Raw genomic sequence first — 21,062 nt, forward strand, 5'->3', positions numbered from 1 at the left:
AGTTTCTAAATAAGAAACAATAAAGAAGTGAAGCTTTGCAGGAAAAAAACACATCAAGTATGAACAAGAAATACTACTTTAGCCTCTGTGGCCGGAAAGATACCGGTGTTGGGAGTAATATGCCATTTTAACAGAGATACAAACATTATGATCCAACTGCAGTACAAATGTCAAGCTCCCTGCTGGGGAAATCCTATCTCTTTTCAGGTGAGGGACACCAAATGACTCTCTGATGCCTTGTTAAGAGCCCAGTGCTCGGCACCTCACCATGCACAGGACAGCTGCCTTTCTGCTTTAGGCTATGACTGCTGCTCAGAGATCTGAAATAACTTCCCTGAATTTGGGTGTAATCCTAGGCATGAAGTACTTAATCTAATCCTAAACCACTACTGCATGTAAATCTCCAGAGCTGAACTCAGACCTGGAAAACAGAAAATGTTTAGCAATGGCCCTTTAAGCACATTCTGTCTTTACCGCCTTGCCTCAGCTCAGTGAAATCTGGGCTGTTTAGAAAGGACCAGAAAGTTTTGCCATGTCCCATTGCTGTAACTCAGAAGACTCTGCTTCATCTTGCAGCATGTGCAGGAACCAAAAATTAGTGTTTCTCTTCCATTTTACCCCAGCCAGCTCTTATTCTAACCCTGCTCATTCTGGTGATTTCTAGGATGAACCAATTTGGGCAGGCAAAAGAACCTATAAAGCTGGCCTGGGAATGATGGTCTGGGTGTCTTCTTATAGAGCAGGTGACAAAAATAATAAATCTTACCCAGAAGGAAAAGTTGCATTATGCTGTCTAAAGGAGATTCATAACTGTAACTCAATAGAGAGGCTGTGATGCTGCTGCACTGAGTTAGCCAGTGTAACTTGCTGTGCTCTGCTATTGTACCTGCAAATAGGTGCAGAGCAGGTATGATCAATCCAGTCATGTGCCACAGAGCTCATATATTTTCTACCTGTCTGGGAGATGACTTTTGTCACCCTGGTTATATAGCTCCTACGCAGTTACTGTGCCTGCTAGATGTGCTGCTGGCAAGGGAAAACACACGTATCTTTAGGCATTGGCCATGCTGAAGGATGATTGGGATGAAATATAGGATTCTTTTTCAGAATCTCCTTCTACTCGCAGCAAATAAGCTGTACCTACGGATGTTTTAATTTTTCACACTATACTGCTGTCCTGTGAGGCCCAGGCTTTGTAACTACTGTCAACTCAAATGTCAGTTGGTATTTATTACACCAGAACCTGAGCAAGGAATTCCTAAAGACCTTAAGGAAAGCATATTTAGTTTCTCATGCTCAAGAGAAATTTTGGAATAATTCCAAGTGAGGCAAGAAGACTGTTATAAATGAAAAATGATCCAGCCAAATTAAAAAAAAATAAAAAGAATTTATTTTAGCAATAGAGATCTAACTTAGCCAGCCACAAGGTAAAGGACAGTGCCGAGCCCGGGATTGGCGCTGGGTGCAAGACACAGAGATCAGCCTCAACAGAGGTTTCACTCTATGCCCCCACACCACCATCCTGGTACAAGCGATTTTCATAGGGAAAATTTTGCCTGAAGCCAGGATTTCGGCATTCAGTCCTTTGTTTCATTCAAAGTCCCATAAGTTGATGAGATTTCCTTCTCGGGGACAAGGCAGAGAAATTCAAAATCTGGTGTCGTGGAAACTCTTGATGAAATTTACGGGAACAGAGTATTCACATGTATCGGCCCGGGGTGGGGATGTTCCTGATGATGATCAGCGCCTGGGTGTCTCCATATCGCCTCAGATAAGGCCCATCTCCTGGTGAGCCACATCTCCTTGATTGTAAATCAGGTTTCAACACACACTCAGTTTTGCCTGAGAAGGGGGGGGCTTCTAATGCCAAAGGGTACATCTTAACAATTATTTAATATTATATATATATCATGCAAAAAAATGGTGCAAATTATACCTGTTACATATAACAAAGACAGAATAAAAAATTTTAACTTTCAATGAGCCGTATCTCCACATACACATTTCCTGTGCTAGAAGGAAGTTTGCAGCGGATGGGATGCGACCAACCCCAAATTTCCAGAGATGTAGCAGAGCTCTGACTCTCTTTTGCCATTCAGGGCTATGGCAATAACACTTGCATTGTATGCTCAGTTAAGCTGCCTTTCCCAGAGGACTGCTCCGATGGGCACCAGCAAAATTCCGCCTGAGAGAGAGCAGGTGAAACGCATTCAGGTCCACTGCTTCCCTGCTCGCAGCTGGTAGGCATTGCTCTTATCGAGAGCATTCAGAGTCCTTGCAAGGGGCGGGCTGAGCTGATCCCTTGTCTTCGCTGCAGCCCGTTTCGAGCTGCCCTCAGCCCGCTGCCGGGGCCTCGGGCAGAGCCGGCGGCACCGGCCGGGCAGGGCCCGCGGCGGCGGCTGAGGGCCCGGGGGAGGCACACAGGGCTGCGGCCCGGGCTGTCTGCCGCAGGAATCCCGTGGGGAACAGGCAGCCGCACACCGTGGTAACAGCAAAAGCACGGAGGGCTGAGATTGCAAAAAGGAAAGTGAACCCCACATAGGGGAGCAGTGCCCAGACAGTAAAGCTAGCGAGGGAACAAAGACTAGGGGTATGCCCAAAGTAGGAGACTCCAGTGGTATGAAGACAAGGGGAGAGAATGCAGTGGATATTGTATCCTATGTCCCGCCCAGATAAATCCCATTCTAGCTCCTTTTTTCTCTCTCTGGTGTGTAGAGAGTGATGGGGCAGCCTCGGCTCGCGGCGGCGCAGCGCTGAGGGCTCTGCACTGCCAGGCCAGGGCCAGGCGCGGCCTCCAGGCCGGGCCTTCCTGCGATGGAGGATGGCCTCTGCTAACTGGAAACATTCTGGAGTCCTTCGGACTGAAATGTGCAGCACTGCATCATTCTCTGCTGGAAGGACATACCCAAGCAGGACTCAATAACACAGACCCAACACAATTGCCTCTTGTGTGGGAGGCTCTTGGATCCTTCCCGGTGTTTATAATGACACGAACAATATGGAAAACTTAAACTAAATACTTTAAAGAGTACCAAGCCTACTACCAGAATGAAGTCTAAGGGTTCTCAGCAGCAAAGTGCAGTAGAAAATTGTGACCGAAAGGAACGGATGTTTAAAATGAATGCTTTCAGTGTGCTGAACTAAAATATAATTTAAACACATACAGAAGACATATAGACTGTCTTTCAGCAACACAACCCCCTGAAACACCTATACAAGTAACCTTGTTTTGGATCAGCAAGGTTTATTCTATTTATTAAATCAATAAGTGTAAAGCCATAGACCATTTTAGTTATCAACCTTTTCCAAAAGAGTATTTCAAGCATTTCTAATCACAACCAACTGATTTTCATTATTTTGACCTCCTTCTTCTTTGACTGGATCAATAATGTCTGATGTAATAATTCATCAAATTATGCTGGGAAAATTATTGATTCTTCTTGTACACGTTAGCTGGGAGAAAAATATGTCAGGCTCTCGCTTTAGTCTAAATGGCTTCCAAGATTTAAATTAAACTGCATTTGGTATTTGTATGAAGGATATTAGCACTGTATGTAAAACAAATCACTGAAGCTGAAATGGATGTTTTACTTGCCCCAGTTCCCCTGACGCTTTTATGGCACCCATCACTGCAGTGTGTTTTTCATACTCTAATTGCTTTGTGAGATCTCTGCCCTGCCTCTGCCTCCCACCCCGTGCACTGGTGCAGCATTCAGCAATGCCGTCTGACACTCCTCCTCCTGCCTCTTGGGGAGGCTCAACTCGAGGCCAACTGGAGATTGTATTTAGTTGAGAGATGTACTATGGAAGTAGAAATCTTTCATGTAAATCCTGGGTGTTCACAAAAGGATCAAAAGCTTATGTGTATACGATGGTATGGGGCAGGATTAATATTTAGCCATGCCACGTTTTTAGGTGTTTAGGGGTTTATTAGTGAAAGTAGTATTTGAAAGAAGACAGTGAAGAAAACTGTATGTTACAATATGCTGTATTTTCTAACAGTACTGTGCCCGTGAACTATCAATGGCAATTCATTTACAAATATCAAACTTGTGGAAATCTATCCAATTTTATTTCTTAATACCTCTGTACTGATACATGTGGGGGGAGAGGGATGTAAAGATGAAAATACTAAAACAACGTGCTGAGTCATTAAGTAGAATGAGCCATCCCTTCCCCCTGCAGCTGTAATCTGTCACCGTATCACTTACCTATTGCATGTGTTGTAATAGCCAACTGTAGTTCTTTTCCCCTTTTTGTTTCAGATGAAGAGACTTAAAAATTGCAAATGTTTCTCCCCTTAGATGCAAGAGCATAAATCACGAATAATACTGAGCTCTCTGCCTCATATTGATTCTTTCGTGAACTAAGCCAGATGGGTTCAGATATGAGCATGATCTAATATTCCCCTTAGCTTGATTTATAGATTTCTTTGTGCATTACCTGACCATAAATGAGTCTTGCATTATTTCTTGTGTGCCTGTCAAATTAAAGAAAAATACTCTCATTGACCTTTCAACCTGGGAGAAAAAAAATGAGTCGGAGACATTTTACTGCATGTATTACAGGGATCTTGGTGCTTACATGCCAATTAAGAGTGTGTGATTATGAAAGAAGTCTAGCAATTTGTGTTGTGTGTAATGATTTCATTTTCCTGTAAAGCACGGAGTGGATGTACTGACAGTAGCATAAGCTACATTGCAAATAACCCCAGAAGAGAGAAGAAGAGGAGAACAATTTGGCACAATTCATTCCTTAATTTACAGAAACAAGCACTGATTGCAAGAACTGAAGTATTTTTCTGGGAGAAAATGATGTTCTTTAAAATGTGGGCCCAGCAAGCGAAATTGCTGAGACGCAGCCGCAGACGCGTTAATGCCAATGTAGGGAACAGGAATCGGCGTCTGCTGACCCCAGAGACCTCTTCTGGGAGCAAAATGAGTTTAATATGTATGAAAAATAATGAGCAGTGTATCACGAGCTTATCATTAGGACACAACCTTGGGCTCTGGACTTGCAGCCAACTTGAATGGGAGACACTGAGCTTTGTCTGAGCAAAGAGCTCCTGCTTAACCTGCAGGGACTGACCTCGACGACCCCTCACCTCCTCCCACAGTTCTCAAGCATGTTTCTACAGCCTAATAAGCCTATTATCTCCTCTGTATTTATTTGCAAATAATGTTCAAATCTAGCAAAACTAGACATTTAAAAAGGAAAATATTTCCATCTTTGCCATTCTTCAGTTTTTTTTGACCAGATGAAGTATGGTAAACATGCTTTGAAACTGCTCAGCAGACCAAATCCCTGTCATGTTCCTATTCAGGTTGTATCTCTATTCTGTATCAAGAGATGTCATTTTCAGTGAGAACAAAATTTTAGTTTCTGCCTTCTAAGAAATACAACTTTTAAAGTAAGTCTTTCTTTACTATGTGAGCCTGCCACAAAACCTGGCTGGTAGCCCTGGCTCTGGAAACAGGCAGACTTCTTTTCCAGAAGTAGGTTCCCCACCCCCATGTGTCTATGTCACCAGAAAAGTCCTTTTTTTCCCCTCATTTTTCTCCAGCTCACATATGTTTAGATTAGCCAACCTGCTCCTACAAATGAAAATAGAGGTTCAGGAATATTAATGTTCCTTTCCAAACCCTTGTTAAGGTCATTGAAACATGAACTACCCCATTTCCTAGACTATGGTCTTTATTTTATTCTTACATGGCTCTGCTGTGGCAAGAAAGCTTTTCTTAACACGTCCAATTGGCCAAACAATGAAGTGTTTTACATCTGCCCAGGGAAGCAGCCAAGCAGTGTATCTGTTCTGGGGGCCAATGTATTCATGAGAGAAGGTCATAAGTATAGATTTTCTTTGTTTTGGATACTTTATTTTAATTCCCATGGCTGATCACATTTGTTTATTTTTATTACACTAAGCTTCCAGTCCCCGAGAATGGGATCTGTGGTGCTAAAGGGACTTTTATTATATATGATACTTCAAGTGATAGTCTTTGCCCTGAGGAGCTCACAATAAAAATAAGCAGGCAGATAGAGAGATAAAAGACATGATTCAGCATCAGAGGTAATTTGCTGTGTGAAGCTGATCCAATTGTATTTGAAGGATTTATTTTACACATGAAGAAACTTAGGCACAATGAAATGAAATGACTTGCAGAAAATACCACAGAAGTCCATGGCAAAGTAAGAACTAAACTCTGATTGCCCCATAGCTCCCAGGACAGCCCTTCTCTTTGAAGTAGAGGGAACTATTTAAGCATTAAGTGTACACAACTACACGTGCTGTACACCCCAGTTTGTAGAAATTTTAGAGGCCTATACAGTTCTGCCACCCAGCAGGTTTTTTTAATCCCTCTGCTGTGCATAAGGCTGGCACCATCTCTTCTTTGCGAGCTGTTCTTATTCAGAGATACTCTTGACGTCTAGCACAAATGGTGCTTCAAAGAGATGTTTACTGCATAAAGACACAGAAAATACACCTAAATTTCCTATTCTGGTCAGTATATTTATATGAAAAGTATTGTGGTGATAGATCAAAATGCAGTGATTGCTATTCCCCTTCACATGGTGATTTATAATTGTGGATTTACATCTGACTGAAAGACTGTTCAGACTGTCTGGCTTGCATGGTAATAACAACAGGCTCTCCTCAATATCCTTTTAGAATGGCAGAGGCCCTTCACTTTAAGCAATTCTATGACCACACAAAAGGAAAGTTAAAAACCTCTTGCAAAATATAAAAATAATAAAGCACAATCAGTGAAATCCTAAATCATAATGACAACTTTATCCAGTGTCAGCTACAGACACTCACTGACTATAAGGTTTTAAGAGAAGCATTTCTGTATCTGGTAAGCAAAACAAACAACAAACAAACAGACAACAAACAAACAACAAGCAAACAAAACAAAAAAATGAAAAAGGGAAAAGAGGCAGGGGAAGAATATTCAATAATTTCTTAATAGAATTGAGGGACTAACAGCAGAAGAAAACTATTGACCCTGTGATACTATGGGGTTTTATTTCAGAGAAAAAAATAGGATGCTGTAGGCTCAAAACATCCTGTTCCCTTGAATAACATTTCTCAATCTGGGAAGTATAAACATCCACGAGTCACCTTCATGTCTATATACTATAAACAATTATCTTTGGTTCCCTTTGTTGAACCCACTAAAGGTTTTTTTTTTTCTTCAGTTGCCTGGAAAGACAAATGTACAAGGCTGAGGGCTGGTACCTTGCTGTTGTTATGAGCTGGACTATGGCATTCTCATTTAAAAAGTAAAACAACAGACTGACCTGTGAGACCTTAACTGTATAATGAAGAGGATCTTAAAAACAGATTGCTTCATGGAGGAGTTTTCTGCTGGCATCAGGACTGCAAATTTTTTCCTGCCCTGAGGTTGGTAATGTACAGGCTGTGAATGTTGTTCAGGCTTTCAGGGAAGGGAAAAGCTGTAATCCATGCATTTCCCCAGAACTCTCCTCCCTACTTCAGTATTCCTAGAGCTTTCTTAGAAAACAAGTCCTAAGAATTCATTCTAGAATGAAATATATCCTCAAAAGCCTGAAAACAATGCCAAAATTTGCCTCAAGTTCCTGCTGATATTCAAGACCTGAGGCATCCACACCAAGAATCTTTGCCATCTGTGACACCCTTCAGGGGGAATATGCTGTGCTCTCCAGGTTTTCTCTGCACAGCAGCAAAATACCCTTTTTTTTGCTGGACACACACTGCCCTTATGAGGCAGTGAGGAGATAACCTGAGTTGAGCTTTTTTGGAAGTATCCATCACTGGAGTCCAAGCAATAAATCCTTCTCCTCGTCCAGCAGTTTATTCCATAGTAGAAACATAGATAGTGACAGAGAAAATCGCTTGGATCATCTAGTTTATCCCTTGCTGGGATAAAGATGGCTTCTTGCATTCATTGTCTTTGCAGACAATGCCTCACCCAAAATTATCACCTGACCTAAAGTCTGACAGAGAAATGAAATATTACTAAGACAATCCCTGCTTGGGTGCCTGGTTTATTGCTTGTGTAGCAGCAGAGAATGAGTACAGCTTACAAGATGAAAAAGGGGGAAGAACTGTAAACCTTTCTGCTTCCCAAGGATACCGTTTCAGGGGAGACGCTGAGGGAAGGGGAAAACAGAGCATTATGTGTCTGTGAGCAGAACTGTCCTGAGGGGGCACTAATCTGTGAGAATTGCTGGAAATCACTAAAAAAGAGTAAGTGTTGTAGTGATATCTCGAAGGGTCCTAAAGAACTCCCCTTTCCTTAATCCAGAGGATTCTCTGAGAAAGGATAGGAGGCCTTCCCCATTTCTTCCCCCTCACTATAAAGGGAAGAAGTCACAAAAATGTTGATGTCTTTTCTTTTTAAAATTATAAAGATGATGATGCCTCTCAAGGCTCTGTACAATAGCTGGAAGCCACAGTTGCTCCTTAGGACCAGACCCACTAACATGATTTTGTAATGTCTGTGGTTTTTTAGAGCTTCACATGTGCTCTCATACCACAAGTTACAATCTCATTTCCAGAAGGTGTTTGCTTTCATAACATTCAAGGTCACTCTAGGACAAGACCTAGAGCAGTGAGAGGGAAAAGCAAGGCTTTGCCATACTTTGACTAATTCAAGGTCCAGCCTGCGGGAGACTCATCCTGTCTCTGCCACCAGGAATTGCTGTAAACTGTTCCCATCCTCCTTGGTGTCGTTGAAAGGACACTTTAACAGCCAGGCAGCCTTGTGTTCTCCATGAATCCCTTGGAGCATGGATGCCAGCTCCCCTTTCAGCTCATCTGGATTCTTACTCGTACATTTGAGTCTCAGCTCTAGGTCTTGAATTTATACCTTCCTCTTGCACCCTTTTACCCCTTTGCCTCATGTCTGTTGCCTCACCAGTGCCCCTGCACAGCCCAGATCCCTCTTTTCTTGCCTTAAGCAGGTGCATGGGCTGCTGTCAGCCTGATTTTATTTAGTGTATTTTGCAGCCAGCGTGGGGGCTGGGGAGGATATGCTGAGAGCAATGTCAGAGACAGGAGGTCAGGAGAGGCACAAGCAGTTAATGGATTGGTGTCTCACCATGGACTATGTGAGAGGCTCCTCCGCCTCTCCGTGCCCTCTTTCCCCCTGCTTTCTCCTCCTGCTCCTTCAGAAAAGAGCACAGCCTGCTCCCTGGGTTGTGGACCAGGCCTCATGCTGAGGGCCCAGACACGATAAGCCATCCCTGCCATCTGCTGAAGGATGGCAAAGACCTTTGTGTTCCTATTGCATCCACTACTGGGTTGGGATGGTCAACCTATTAAACAATTCATCTAAGAAAAAGGTGAGATTTTGGCCCAACCAGGGTAGAGAAGGAGATGAGAGGCTCTTGTTCTTGGGGACAGGCAGGAAATACAGCTTTCCAAGTCATTCTATTTTGCTTATGATTCACCACAGGATTTTACCTTCCCTTTTGGAATGTTGTCAGCACGCATGGACAAAAGACAAGGTATTTTGGTACACTGTGGTATTTAGAGCAGCCACAAAATATTAGAATCCAAATCATATCCAAATATCATGTGATTGTATGGCCAACTTGCATAGCAGGAGATCCTCTGTGCCATGCTCAGCCCTTGACAGAGCTCTCACAAGCAATGTAAGTGATGAGCTCCTATTTAGGAACTGACAAATTCGTGTGGATCAATGATTATTATAAAGAAAATGTCATTAAAGAGGACAGTTTGGTGCAGTATCATCCAGGAACTGTCAATGTCTCTGCTGGGAAAATTAAAATAAAGTAATCCTACAACATATATTTTAAATATTTTGAATTTAATAATTAATTAAAAGACAGATGCAACAACCCATTTCCAAAGTGCATTTCAGTTTCCATTAAAAACAGTGATCATCCAAAAGGATGTAAATTCATTGTAAATTCATTGTAAATTTTGCTGAGGCTTGCTGGGATCTTTCATTTATTAAGTGTTTTATGAACTATTTATTGGTTTTTTTTTTTTTTTTTTAATGAGGGTAGCAACTAATTAAACATGAGAAACTTTATTCTGACCTTAAAATAATCCAAATGTTTTGTTTTGATACTTATAAGAAAAAAAGTAATTTTTGTATTGGAAGTAAGTTTTCATTTTGAAGATTTCTGTTTCAGTGATAAAAAACGAAACACTCGAGTTGTCTTTTGGACAACTGAAGCAATTCTTCCCCTTACTGATTCTGGTTCAACCACTGAAAAGAAAATTTATTCAGAGGCCAATTCTTCTGGCAGGAAGGGGCTCTGCAGATGTTACTTTTCACTTGGTATTGTCCTATGAAGCTGTCATGGCTCTGCTGACACAGTGTGAGGTGAAGTGCCAGTGAAATCGGCAGTATTGCTACAAATAAATATTTATAGAGTACAAAGATTGGAGATATTTTAGAAAGTTAGTCCTGTCCTTTATGTCAGCAGTCCTCATGTGCATTGCTATTAATAGTTATTGGAGGGGTTTTTTTCAAGAAGTCAATGTAGAACTGTGAATTAATTATTTTTAAAATAGTATTATTACAGGTATTCCTTCTCTCAGGATTTTTCAGAGCTGAGACCCTAATAGCAAACCCATTACAAGCCCAGGACAAGAAGAGCCAGTGGTTTCACAGAATAAAGGAGTCAGCAAACCATGGGACTGCTTACAAGTGCTGGGGGAGTACAAGGCAGAGGCTGGAAAAGCAGTGCTGGCTTGCTGGGTTCTTGTGTTTTATGAGGGACACCATCAGGGCCAGGGAATGGCACATCTGCAGAAATCCAATCCCAAGCACATCCACAGAGCCCTGCATGCTACAGTGCAGGAGGCTGCTTCCATCTTTCAGATCTTTGACATTGTTAGAAATCTTAATATGGACTCATTTTACAAATTTAGGTTCAAATTTCTCCTCCCTTCTTCTCAACCTCCCTGTTGCTCTGGGGAGCTGCAATTCTTTCACCATATGAAGATCTCACTCCCAGGCACGATCTCCTTTCCCATGATGGGATACAACCTTTTGCTGCTCTTTGCATTTCACATTTGTCAGGTGTAGATTTGCTATCTAGGGAAAGCAACAAGGTAAGAGAGGCAGTGCTGGGTGGTGGAAGCTGGTGCTGGCTGAGCCCTGGGGTCTGCTAGGGAGAGCTCAGGGCAGGGCTGGGACTGGCAGTTCCTGTGGGATGCTGAGCTGAGGCAAGGGGAGATTCATCAGTACAGCCAAATCCCAGTACCTAGGCTGGATCAAAATCATCTAGATGGAGCGTTTCTGCTTTCACCAAACTGAATTTCCTTCCCAAGAATTTTGTATTTCATGACAAGTTTTAAAACTGAGATTTTTTTAATCTTAAAGAAAATCCCAAACTTAGAACTTCTCATAGGACACAAATTCATATTTTGGTGATAAATCACAGGAAACTATGTTACTGGAGAAACTGAATATCTGGGGAAAGGTAGCTGATAGTACTCTCCAAAATGGCAGAGATCCTTACACATGCCACAGGGATAGTCCTGAGGACAGTCCTGCCTCTGTTACCTGTGCAGAAGCTGCTCCAAACTCACACTAAGTTTTTGCAGCAAACAAAAATTGAACTTAGGAGCCTTCATGACCAGTTGCCTTCTTTAGTCTTACTGCTTTCTGTTGGTACCTTGGCAGCAAAATGGAGAGTTATTTCATATATTTTCATTTGCAAAATTAAATTTGGAGAGGAGAAAGATAATTTCATAAAGTAAACCAACATAAACAAAAATAGTCCTTCTGGGTAAGAAAATACAGCTAGCTGTGGGAAGTGCATGTAAGTCAATACAAATAACAGCCATCTAAAAGCATGATGCTCCTTATTTCTAGCAACCAAACTTCAAAAGAAGATGAAAACAAAGGAGGACACAATGGCATGTAGATTAGAGAACATAACATGTGGAGAGGCTGAGAAAGCCAAATTCAGAGTCCAGTGAAAGAGATGGCTCAGGGTGAACCTGACCACAGTCTAATATCAAAGGAACAACAGAAATGAAGTAAGTTATTCACAGTCTCAGAAAATTGTAGGCCAGGGAGCAATGGCCTGAAGCTAAGAAAGAAAAAGTTTAGGTGAGATATTAGAGGGGAAAATAAGCCCTGAGAAAAGAAAGTAACAGGGCAGTTGAACAGCCAAACAGGGAAAGTCCCAGTGTAGCATAACTGCCAGGCTTGTGCAGCCAGTGAGATGGTCTATGGCTGGAAAAGGCAGAGAGGCTTTGATCAGAAACACAAGAGCCAGCTCGGATGGAACGAGTATTTCTTGGTCTCACAGGCTCTGCTCCAGGTAAGGGCACACAGTGATACATGGAATTACAGGGCAGAGCTGCTTCTTTGAATTAGTCCAGCTGCTTCCTCTGATGCTCTCTCACATATCTCCTTTATCCATCATGCACCCTCTCTTCCCATCCAAATGTGGATGAATTCCACGTAGTCCCCTCCGACTGAGCTCAGCTTTCTGTCCCGCTGACAAGACGTGACAGGAGAACTGCTGGGAGAAGAAGCAGTTGTTACTAAGGCAAGGCCAGCCAAGAGGGCTGCTGATATGATGGATTATAGAAGGAAGTCTCAAAGTCACTTAAGGATGAGGAGCTGGAGGTGTGCATGAATAATGCCAATGATCATACAAAAAACTCTGCAGCACTGAAAAGTTGGAAAAAAACACTGCCTCTGCTCAGAACACTGCAAAAGCGAACACTGACTGGTCTGCACCGAAAGAATGAGGAGATTCTCAGGGCTGAGCAAGACTTTGCAAAGGGAAGACATTTCCTGGAGGAAATGATGAGCTCTGGTGGTGGGTCCTGTCTGCACAAGCTCTCCCTGCTACTTCTTTGCCCTAGAAGTGCATGGGAATGGAGTCAGCTGGGTTGGAGACAGGCTAATATTAATTCTCTAACATGTGAGAGAAAGGTATCTCTAATACACACCTCACACTTCACGGTGTGCTAATAATAAACAACAGCAAGTTTATCATCCAGAAGACACCCTGGAGATGGGATTTGGTTGCTCAGAGAGCGTGGGAGGAAGCAGGAAGGCTGTTGCTACCCACGGGCATGAGGCTCCTGCGGCGAAATGATGCACCATTATCACAGAGCGCACTGTTGCCTGGCCTCTAGTCAAACTCCTGGGCACACAGCAACCAGCACCCAGGGTGGTTTACAGCACAATTAGAGCTACTGCCAGAATAAATACTCAGTGTAGAGCACAGAAACCTCTTGCACAGAAACCTGCCATAAATACTGCCAGTCGTCCTTTCCCGTTGCGGCGCCGCCGCAGAGATCTCTGCACAGACAGCACCACTGCCTTGGGGCCTTTCCACACACCTCACCTCTGAGCACCGCCCACGGGTGGAATCATTTCACTGGAGATGTGTCACAAGTGAAGCAAAAAAGCCAAACATACTTCTGCTGAAGTTCTCCAGTGGAGGGCAACCATTTTTAGACTGGTCCAGGGAGCTGTTGTATGTTTTGCCAGTGGTATCTTGGTGATGAGCACCTAGCAAACTCCCTAGCAAAAGGAGTTTCTTGGGTTTGCTGGTTTATTGTTTACAAAGAACTACTTAACATAATTATTCTCTGATGTCTTCACATCAGGTAATAGAAGAAGCAGTTCAAAAGAGATACAACTGGGATACAACTGGGTTTCAGAGAACGTTCATTTATGGTAAGTGCCAATCACCAAAAATGTCAGATGCAATACTTTGAAGACCAAATGAAAAAATAAAGAGTTGTTTTTCTTTGGTTTCAAAGCTACATCCATTTCACTTGTTTTGCAGAAAATCCATGGCAATTACTGGTGAAATGAGTATCTTAGACTGATAGAAGTCTAAGAGACTTCTATCATGATTTTAAAATTCAAAAAAATAATTCTTAAAATCATTATTTTAAAAGTTATCCTTTTTAATTTTAAAATTATTCTCCATCCTAAGGAATCGAAATAGGTAAATTCTTTCAGAACATATGTCCTTGAAAAATCTGGAAAGAATAAAGAAACAAAAGAGCTGCATGGGTCTGCTGTACCTTCCTCTAAATTGCTTTCCCTCACTAACTCTGCTAAAACAATTGCAGCTATGTCCATGAGCTCAAACACTGGTATTTCTGAATAGCTCTTTAACTGAAGGGAACTGCAGCCATTCTGAAGACCTATCTCTGTTACAATCTATAATGAATGTAATCTTCAAGGGGCAATAATTTCTCTCAATTACACAATTTTTCTGTTAAAAGTGGCATGTGTTACAATCTGGGTTGTCAGTTCCTCTGGCCATGGACACACACATTTCTCAGAAGAGCCTCTTAGGCACCCCCTGTATGCTATCAATAAGATCAGTATTTATGTTAAAACTTTTTTAAAATTTAATTGCATGTTAACATAATCTTCCAAGTTATCTTTTCAATATAAATACATAGGGCACAACAGCTGTTTGGAGATCTCAAATTAGAGCTGTTTTGTGGTTGTCTCTGCAGAAAACGCCTTTGGCTAATATAATTTAAACCTCTTCTGTGAATGAATTTCATGCTTTGAAGCTACCTAATAATTTCTGTCATTTAAGAACAACGTTCCGTGATTTGCTCCTAATAGTAAAAAAGAGGAAATGAGCACTCCCCTGTGCTGCTGCTCCCAGCTGCCCGCGTGCCAGAGCACTGCCCTGATGTCCCAGGAGCTGCCCTGTGCTGCCTGGGAAGGGGGCAAGGGCTCTGGGACAGGGCTTTAGCAAAACATGGGAGAACTTCACCATGCAGTCCCAAGGTCACAGCCAGAACTCAGAAGGAGAACTATAAATTACAAAGTGCTGGACGGCAGCCAAGCCCATGGGAAGCTGCATTTAGCATATAATTCTCTAAGCAGCAGGATGAAACCTTAACTCCCTTTCAGACAGAATTTGAATGGAATTTGTTATAAGAACACTGTGATTGAAATATCACCAACTGACTTTCCACGACGACTCGGAAATGGGTTGCAATCGCGGGGGGATCCTCTTCCAACCAGCCCAAAATGATGATGAGGATGATAGAGCCCCATCAAATATTTATGAAAACCAGATGAATTTCTTTGCTAGCAACACATACTGCTACTATAACAGAGACCTTAGATAATCTCCTGACATTATCCCGAGCTGAGGTTTCTCCCAGTGTAAACTAAAGGTAGAATAACAAGCTGATTCTAGTATTTTGAAGTAAAAGTGCTGCAACAGAGGTTAATAATGTATCAGAAGAACACAGTGCAGGTAGGTGTGATGATTTGTAATTTATAGATACTATGTACTGGCTGCTGTCAGTGCAGTAGCCCTCCTGTGTAAGGTACAGAATAGAAGAGCTTTATGTGAGCTGTAGACTTGCACTTGTTAGGAGCATATACATCTAATGCTGTGAGGAGCCACTGAGACCTGCAGGAGTGGGAGCATACACAAAACAATATGGGCAGTGCTATTCCAAAGCATTAAACAATTACAGTGTTTATGAGAAAATGATTAATTAATTAATTCAAGGATTCAAAAGTAACTTTAGATTTTAAATGTTGAAAAAAAAAACAAAGCAAGAAATTGCTCATGTAAATTTTCTACATCAGAAAATCTCTGCACCTTGATGTCACACCAATAACTCCAAGACTGGTATTTAAAGATGTGAGATAATACTACTGCCAGTCTCAGTAGGAGAGTGGCATTTTGAAAGGAAACCTCCTTCCCCTTGTCTGCAAACTGGCATTAAGTGCTGAAACAGCTGCCATCCTTCATCTTGGCACTAAGTTAGGTGATAGAAAGCAGGGAAGAGATGCTGGAGAGTTTGGGGAGCACTGTGTGAAGGCAGACGGTTCAGTAATTTATTGGACAGCAGCTTCCTTGGGTAGATCACACAGCCATAACTAACAGGCAGATGTGAATTACTTTGCTAGTAAGTTATAAGTGACTAGTTTAAACATTGTCACAGGGCTTTGGTATTATTGGAAGAAACACTAACAATGGGATCTGAATAATGGTTGAGAAGAAAAGCCAGAAAAGCAATAAATTAGCTTCTGTAGTTGGAGAGGGAGGTTTTTGGATGTGAGTGTGATAAAGCCTGCTCTCAGGGAAAGATGGAAAAAAGCATGTAAGTATTTGTAGGTCTTAGAGATGCAGGGAAGGAACTTTCCATATAACTGGTGGATGTGGAAATCTGTGTTGGATGGAATAACCTCTGGACTGAGGGCTGGAAGGATGAAATAATAGTTGGTCAGTCTCTGCCTTGCACCCAGTGCTGTGATAACCCCCAGACGAAGAGGTTTCATCACTGCAGATTAGGACGGGATTCTCTCTCCTCTTACTTGAGAAACCAGGCAAATACATTTCTGCTGCAAGAAAGGGGCTGCGTTCTGTCCGCTCGCCCTTCTCTGAGCCTTTGGCATCTGCTCAGATGAAGAAAATAACTCCTCTTCTGAACTGCAACACAAAGGGGAGATTCATGGCATCATCCTGTCTGTGTGCCTGCAGACTCACATGCTTTACTGACCAGGATGCCACTTGTACAATTTCTTTCTTTATTTCCTAGATCTTTTCACAAATGGATTTTGTGATTTCTGAGAAATGAGAAGTCTAAAGGTTCACAAAAAAACAATCTGTCTGCTTTTTGCCAATGAAGGAGCAACTTAGCTTTTACCCCTTTTTATGCACTAGTCTAACTTCTGATGTACTCTTTAGATTTCTGAACTTATTTTATTAATGCAGCTCATACTGATATATATGCTCTAAGCAGATCAAGCAGCTCACGCAAAAAAAACCTGTTAAAGTATATTAAATAATTATTTATGTAACATCTTCCATTAAAGAACTTAAAAGCAACACAAAAATTAATTGATCTTCTTTGAGTTAAGTAGTATCCCCATTTCAGGACATCAAAATGAAGGCATATTAAATCACATATTCAAACGTAGGTGCCTGAAGTCAGACATCTAAATATACATGTCACCAGCTAACTAGTGCTGTGATTCTCCCAACTCTGAAGGGGATCGGGTCTGTATTTGAGGATCACACTGAACAGAAGGAGAAACCAACTTCTCTCCAACTCTTTCTGTGCAGGCATTAAAGGAACCCAGATTTAAAGACCATGATCTCTTGTATGTTTGGCTAAATTAGCAACTGTTAAAGCAACTTTTATTTAGGTCCTATTTTTAAATGAATGTCAGATCATAGGCACTTGGGTTCAAAAAGCACTCAGAAAGTTTATGCAACTGATCTGGCCACCTTTCCGAGGTGAGCAATTAGCGCTCTCTCGAGGATTGCCATTGACTTAACATTCCCTGACTTTCTCCAGGTTGGTTGCTGTATGATCAGGCCCTAGCAGACCTTAACGTGGCTGTGGTTCTCTGTGGCAGCACGGCAGGCAGCATCAGACCCCTCCTGCCTCCTGTCTTCATCCCAAGCACAGCCACCAGCCCCTCTCCCAGGACACTGACTTGCACTTTCAAGGGAGGGAGGCTTCATTCTGATGAGGACTGAAAGACCATTTATGAGTGCTCTGATGCACATTTCAAATTAAGTATTTTAAGGGTGGTGAAATAATTGCCAGGTTTGCATATTTAATGGACCTTGAGCTATAAGCATTCCCCGAAAATGCCTAGTTTATACTGGTTTGACAGTGAATCGGCACAGTGCTGAGCTTCGCTACATCAAATTAGCATTGATTTGCAAAATGCTACTGAAAGATATCTTAAAACCTGCCAGGTTCCAAAATCAGTGTAGGAGAAGAGGGTCTCTCACCCTGGCTGCCTTCTTAAAAGTCCTTTCTAGTTCCTAACCAGGGCTCCAAGGGCATTCCTTTCAAAATACTTTAGAAATGATAATTCTTTTAAAACTTTGTATTTGCATCCTTGTTCAAGAGTGATCAATCCCTCTTGGGGTCCTTCTTCACGGTACAACTGGAAATCCTCTCGTGCTGGGTGAGGAGTGGAGCTGTGGCCGTGCAGAGCTCAGTCAAGGAGCAGCTGGACTCTGCACAGAGGGTGAGTGTTGGATAATCCGCGGTGCAGGTGCTCTGCTACCCCCTGCGGATGGCTAATAAACTCCAGGTGGGATTGGAAGGAACTGGCACTGCCCCATTACGTTCCTCTACGGCTTCAGTCCTGGCAACTTCAACAGCTTCCCCTCTCCCTGCACAATATTAACACAGCTGCGTTCAGTGGACCCGCCGGTGCTGGAACACCCTCAATAAACAGAGGAAAGCTGCCAGGCTCTGCTCCCTGAAGGGCTCACGGCTCCGCATGCCAGCTCGGGTGTGTTAACCCTGCTGGCATGGCTCCGCTCGGGGCTGCCGGGGCACTGCCCGAGCCTGGCCACAGCCTGCCACCGGGAACAGTTTCAATTAGGCTTATGCTGCCATAGGAGGAATTCGCCAGGGTGGCCATGTCCTGGTTGCTGTTAGCTCACTTTGCTTCCGTTTTGCCCTGTGGATTTTCAATAGCTATGATAGAACCGTGCATATTGAAACAAAAGTATATAATGGTGGCATTTTTCTCCAGAATTTTTATCTTCATCTAAGCAGGGATACAAGTGGTAGGGTAATGTTCCAGTATCTGTTAACAGACATTTCCTTGAAAGTGTGCTGTCACAGCTATTAAAATGTTTTACCAGCAAAAGTCATGCAACACCACCTGTGACAGAGGCTTGTGACACTGATTTTGATCCCCTGAAAGAATAGAAAATGGGAATAGACTGTTTAATGGTTGTTTTCTATTAGGGATGCATGCTGAGGTATGGTTACTATGAGATGGCACGTGCCAGCACCTAGTGGCTCTAAAAATGACACTGTCAGACCTGGAAGGTCATCCCCAGCATGGCAGGGAGTGTGCTGCAACAGTGTCCCCCCTCGTTCCAACCTTTCTCAGCTGTCTTCCCTCTCTGCTCTTCACCAGTGGGGTCATGCTGTGAAGATGAGGTCCGCTGGTCCTGCTGCCACAGCTCCAAGGTGGCACTGGGAGCAGAGCCTGTGCCTGCAGAACATCTCCCTACATGGCAGCTCCAGCTGCCATGGTTGTACCTCACAGGAACAGAAAACACCAGTAAACATCTGTGGGACCTTGTTTGTGATTGTCCCCACCAGCTCCCACTCAGCTTCAAAAACTGGAGGCTGAAGGGCTGTTCCTGTGGCTCAGCTGAAGCCAGAGACAAATGTCGGCTGCTGTATGATGACTAAGTCTCACATTGCTCCTATCAGTTAGAGCTCTTAATCACTTTGTGCCGTTTCATCCTATAACGTGAATTCACTTCAAGCTGTGAAATTCACCGGTTTTGCCATGACTAATTTGTGAAATCTGCCACCTTTCTTTTTGGTTCATATTGTGCCCTAGTTAGGCATCATCTGTCTGATTAGGGAAGTCTGTGATTTGTTTCTTGCAGTTGAGCCAATAGAATTTCCTTCCCCTCCTTTCTTCTCTCTGCACTCCACTACAGTTTTACTGTCACCCGCGCCCTTGGATGCACTGAGGCTGGAGTGGCGTGGAGACCACGTCTGCTGGGGCTCACACACAGGAGTCCTGGCTCTCCTCCTCCACAGAACATGTGCTTAGGGCTCAGCCTGGGCTTTAACCCTGGCTTTGCTTGAAGCTACCTAGGTCTGTTATGTTTACCATCTTCCTAGATTTCTCCCAGCCTGGTTGCTGCAATATTTTGGAAATCATTTCCCACCTGCCTTGCCAGTGCCTTGTTTCATGATACATTCATCTGTTACTCTTTACATTGAATGTTGCTAGAATTACTAAATGCTATAAATATACCCAGTATTCCATAAAAACACACAAGCATATGACTGGTCTTGCCTACAAGAAATACTATGAATTTTTCATTTTTTTCACATGCTCTGAGCAAAATTCAGAGGGTGCTTGAGGAACATCTCATAACTGAATCGGGTCCTAAATTTCTATTTTCTCACTGATCAGTTATTTCCTAAAAATATTTTCCCACACTCTAAATGTCTTAATTGTTCCTTGAAGACATTGCCAGCTCCTTTTTCACACCCTCTTATAAGCCCAGTGAAACATTATTTTAGTATTTCTGTCACTGAAATACAGTGATAAACGGTCTTCTTTTAAAATCAGTGGGAATAGAATAATGGATGTGCAGGAGAACTTATTGACTTGCTCTTGCCAAAATGGAGTCCTGCCATGAAGTTCAGAGGGATCACAAGATGCCCTGGATACTCCTCGTGCTCCTCTTTTCTCGATGGTAAAGCTGATGGGTTTGGGCTACACAAGATAATGATGGAAAAGCAAAGGAAACCTTCTATCCTAGCTCTTATTTTAACCATAACTTTCTTTTCCATCTCTCTTCCTATATTCTTTTTTTACCAGTTTCACTCAAAGTTAATCACCTCCCTGCCTGAAAAACAGTCATGTGAATAAGATCAATAGCATGATTCCTCTTAACAGATAAATACATGGACAAATCTCTGAGAGTCCCTGGCTGTAATTAACCCTTTATCAAAATCCCAGAAGAGGAGGTTAAGGAACAGCCCAAGCACATGTTCATGACTTTGTCCAGTTATCAGAAAGCCTAATGGGCCTGATCCTGCTTTTCCCAAAGAGTTGATAACATTTCCCTGAATGACCCTGAGAGCAGGATTGTGGCTGGTGCTCAGCATCCCATGCCCTTCTCTGTGTTTGCTTCATCCAGCACAGCAATCTCACAGCCCTGCTGACCCAAGCCACTTACTTACCCCCACTGCAGCCTAATCAGATGGCAATAAAAGCTTTTATTGTGCCATCCTGTTTGTGCTCAGCAGAAACATAAAAAGCATATTAGAAAATTGATTTTTGGCATTAATTGTGAGCAAAGAACATTATACTGAGTGGGGATAGGGTGTTTTTTTTCAGGCAGAAAAATTCTATTTTAGTCTTTTAAAAGCAACTGTGGAAGATACTGAGCTAAGCCCCATGGACACTCTTTTCAAATACCATAAGGCAAAGAGCAGTTACTGAATCTCCTCAGTCTTATTAGCTTACATAAACATAAAAATTTGAATAATGTTTAAAAAGCTAAATTCTCCAGATAATCCATAATCAGTAAATGTTCATTACTGAGATGTAGCA

At 42.5% G+C, this 21,062-nt stretch overlaps 1 long non-coding RNA gene across 1 annotated transcript in view; it reads left to right on the forward strand.

Annotated features, from left to right (window-relative positions):
• Positions 1-2,152: 2,152 nt before the first annotated feature.
• LOC137481040 (uncharacterized) overlaps positions 2,153-21,062 on the forward strand; it is a 64,285-nt gene continuing 45,375 nt past the window's right edge. The window contains exons 1-2 of the long non-coding RNA XR_011003266.1: positions 2,153-2,240; positions 13,604-13,673. This is a non-coding gene — a long non-coding RNA (uncharacterized lncRNA). The remainder of the gene's footprint in view (positions 2,241-13,603; positions 13,674-21,062) is intronic.

This window comes from Anomalospiza imberbis, chromosome 12 (assembly GCF_031753505.1).
Source record: "Anomalospiza imberbis isolate Cuckoo-Finch-1a 21T00152 chromosome 12, ASM3175350v1, whole genome shotgun sequence".
NCBI lineage: Eukaryota > Metazoa > Chordata > Aves > Passeriformes > Viduidae > Anomalospiza > Anomalospiza imberbis.